Here is a 4,262-nt window from a genome sequence, read left to right as displayed (position 1 = left end):
ACGCAGTAGTGGGGCACTGCGGATTATTTTGTCTAATACATGACATTTTTTAGCGTGAACCTAGAGAAGTTAAAGAATACACAGAATACGACGACTGGAAAATCTGATGTCTCGTCATATTTTGGGACATCATTTGGTGTTGTTACCCTGTCGCCTGTCGCGAGCCTCTGTTTTAGCTCAATCGTATAAAGAGGCTCCTGTAGTACTACAACAATTCTTTCGTGTTACTTTAAGGTCAGTTCTGTTATGACAGTTCGGTGACTGTTGCGAAAACACATTTTTCTGCAGTAGTATAAGCATTTGTCGTATTACTACAGCTATCTATTATAATAACAAAAAGGCGACCGAATACACTTCTGCGGTCTGCACAAATAATGTCTGTCGCGTAACAGAAATGTCTGTCATTTGATGAGGAATCTGTAGTAACTACGGAGAAATCTTGCTGCAACGACATAAATTCCTGTTGTCCTCATGGAAGTTCTGCCGTCATATTTAGCTGGGCTACAGCATACGTGGGTGTTCTCGCATTTAGGCCTACCTCGAAATGCGACGCTATACTTTTCACAAAGTAGACGACTGCAGACCAGTGTCTCTGTTCTCTAATGCTCTTGAGAATGTTTCTAACAATCAGCTTGCGACACTACAACGTCATTGCAGGTGAAGTGTACAAAATCTGCTAAATAAAAATCTTGACGTTTTTTTTTTTAATATTTGATATAGCGCCAACTGTTGAGGAGAAGGTAAGGTAAACAATGCTCGCTTTCACGCTTTCATTGAAAAGAACTTTTTCGGTGTAGTGATGCATATTGTTCCAGTTAAGCAATTATTGCGTCGGTGCTGCTCTTTCTTTGGCTTCTTAAAGCACTACTTATGCATGTAGAAAGTGACGGCGCCACGGACTCCAGCGTATACTGTTACTGTGTTGGGATCTGCAATTCAAAGTCCGGCCTATATTCTCAAATATTTTTTACATGCACTTCTGCTTATTTTTTTAGAAGTGGTCAGTACAACCACTTCTTCTAACAAAACTACTCTGCAGGGCAAGGTGAACTAAAGTGTGTACTGTTGAGTAGCATGCTTTAAGTGCGAGACGGAATCGAAAATGTGGCACATAATCTGGATTTCTCGTCGCCATGAAAACAAGGACAAAGTAATGTAAGCAATAAAGAATGACCATTCCACTCTGGGACGGTGAATGACCAGCGAAGCTGTTTAGCACATGGCACAGATGAAAAGGTCGAGGCCAGCGTGGTATGAAAGTCCAGGCTGTGAATGCGCTCGTCAACGTTCAAACCACTGTGCAAAGCCTACCATGACACATCGATGAGGACACCGCCATCGAAGTTATGAGTACGCTTCAGTGCAACTCACCACAATATGGGAAAGGCAGCTTATAAAGGTCAAGCGTGCGCCTACCACCTTAAAGTCGGCTTCACCTCTAAACGCGTTCCTGGGAAGACATTTTGTCAGGGGCAATATGATCTATAATCTATAAATTATGAAGAACATGCCATGTGGTTCAGATACGAAAGGGTACCCAAAAGTAACCGGAACAGCGCTGCGCTGGGCGGAGACACCGTAGTACGTAATTCTCCGGGTATGCGGCCATCGTGCCACATATTTCGAGCAAATTGCATCTGATGCTATGTCCCAGAAAGCTTTTCTCTGGATAACGTGATTTTTTCATGAAATCAATTTCGAACTTGACGTTTTTTGTGATACCGTAGTACGTAATTCTCCGGGTATGCGGCCATCGTGCCACATATTTCGAGCAAATTGCATCTGATGCTATGTCCCAGAAAGCTTTTCTCTGGATAACGTGATTTTTTCATGAAATCAATTTCGAGCACTTGACGTTTTTTGTGATGGCCGCTTTTAAGTGAACGGTGTGCGGATGTGAAATTTTCTTTCGGAGTGGTAACAATAACATTATGACTGGTCACGATTACAAACCTTGGAGCGAAAGTCTGGGTCGCTTTGGAGCTTTTCTTCAAAACACGGCCTGTTTTTACTCGACCATCACTTTGCTCGTTTGTCGAAATTAGAGCCAGAAATTCCTCAATGAACCTTTTCACCCTCAGACCTTCTGTTAAAGTTTGCTGAACCGAGCTCGAAGCTATACCAGATAACTTCTCTAACTCTTCGATGGTCATGCAATCATGCAATCACAGGCCATACTGCGTCGTGGTCCGCACTGCGTCTGCGTCGTCTCGCTGGCGACCCAAGACGCCTTGGAGACCCACGCTAGTTTTTTTTTATTTTTGGGTTTTGGGCGAACGCGAGAGCAAGAGCCCAAGAGTGGCTTAGGTTCTGCGCATGCACCCTGGCGGCTCACACACTTCTTGGGTCCGCAAGCTCCTTGGGGCCCTAATTCTCAAACTCTCTATTGCCACAGAAACTGCCAGCGCTCGAGTGCTGCGCACACCACTCTGTGCATTGCAGGCGTCGCGAACCAAGCGAAACGCCGACAGCCCCGTTACAACAAGCGAAGACAGCCGCAGTGCACGTGCCAACCCTGCATGCGCACGAGCTCCGACCGAGGGGCCAGCGCTCGTGGCAGAGGAAGAAAGCGAGGTTAGAGGCCAGGGGCTCGTGATATCGAAAGACACCGCGTTCGCTCTCTTTCGTCCTCGTTCGCTCTATTGGTTACGCCGACGCCAACGGCGACGCCGCTCAATGCAGAAACGGGCGCCTAAGAGCTGAGCTCTAAAATTACTGTACCCACAGAAAACCTCCCTTGGAGAAGGCACCCAATGCAATTTACTCGAAAGGAGTTGCGTGACGCTCGCCTAGCAGGAGAATTGCTTGGTGCAATCGCTCCCTCCAGCCCAGCGATATTCCGGTTACTTTTCGGTACCCACTCTTATATTCACATTTTGCAAGCGTGGATGCGTAAGCTTGTGCTTACAATTGCCTACGGAGTCTGGGGGACCGTTATTCAATTACCAAACCGGCATCAAGATTTAAAGTTCTTTTTAATATAATCACGGTGCAAAAAAATGTAATTCATTAGTTTCGTCCGTCGCTCGAAAGAGGGCGCCAGGAGTTGCACTTTAACACTTATTGGAGAGGGCGACAGGGGGGTTTTCTGCGTATTGATATACGACTGGCCGAGTTATCTATAGCCTCGCTGTGAATTGTTAGGCAAAGCACAACGCAAACACCTTTGCAACATCTGTATCCGACGTGAGAAGACATGCTACCTTTCACCGACCCATTTCTCTTCCCTTCGCGAAACGCCCTCACGTATGCTGTCTGGTATCTACAGAAAAGGGCCGAAAGGGCATATTTCCTGCGCGGTGACAAGCACATATATGCATTCTTTAGTTTTCGCGTTTGTTTGTTTGTTCATTCAGAAACGCCTTATAGGTAAGATACTCGTGAATCATTCACACGAACCGCGAAGACACGACTTTGACAAACAGTGTCGCAGACTGCTGGCCTTGAGCCACGAATGGCGGCAAAAAAAGAAGGGACATTGATCGGCGCCATAGAGTGGTGGCAGGAGAGTATATATCAAGGCCTGGCGGAGAAACAAGAGAATCGCTAAACGTGTGCTGCGCGCTGCATTGCATTGACTCATGTGGAACAGAACGGGCCCGTTCACTCCCTGTTGTCACACTTTACGTCATATGGGCGTGTTCGGTAACAGTCGGGTCTTCATACGCGACCACTCCTGCTCGTGTGCTACTGGCAAACACGAATTTCATCAGCTGTTCTAAGTACTTTTAAATATTGCAAATGTTGCTTGGTAAGAAAAGAAGGTAAAGATCACCCAAGCGTGGCTGCAGTGAAGGCGATGATAAAGACAAGCCGTTTGCTAGTCGGTCACGCTCGGAATCCATGGTCACGTAGCGATAGCGTTTTTTTTTTTTTTCGACTGTCCGGTATTCCGGTATCGCAAAGGCGTAGCGTAATACAGGATAGCATGTGCCATAGCTGCCGCCACGTCAAGTGGCGCCAGCTATGGAGGATAAAAGCAACTAACAAACGCGTAATCTATGTCCTCCGAGATTCTGGAAGCGCCCATCGGCACTGGCTAAGCCTACAGCATCGATTATTTGAGTATGGCTCGCGTAAACGGTGCCGAATCGACGCGAATACTTTTCTGTCGAAACTTAGGGACGTGAATCTAAAGCAAATAAAGCATCAGTTCGGAGCTTACGAGCTACAGAGCCCATGACGGCCACTTGATAGATTCGAGGTGGACGGCCGCTGCTTTCGGCGGTGCGGCTGTGTTTTACGGAGGCGCGCGTGCGCAG

Source organism: Rhipicephalus sanguineus, chromosome 3 (assembly GCF_013339695.2).
Source record: "Rhipicephalus sanguineus isolate Rsan-2018 chromosome 3, BIME_Rsan_1.4, whole genome shotgun sequence".
Taxonomy (NCBI): Eukaryota; Metazoa; Arthropoda; class Arachnida; order Ixodida; family Ixodidae; genus Rhipicephalus; species Rhipicephalus sanguineus.
The sequence above is the reverse complement of the archived record's forward strand: the minus strand, read 5'-3'. Positions refer to the sequence as shown.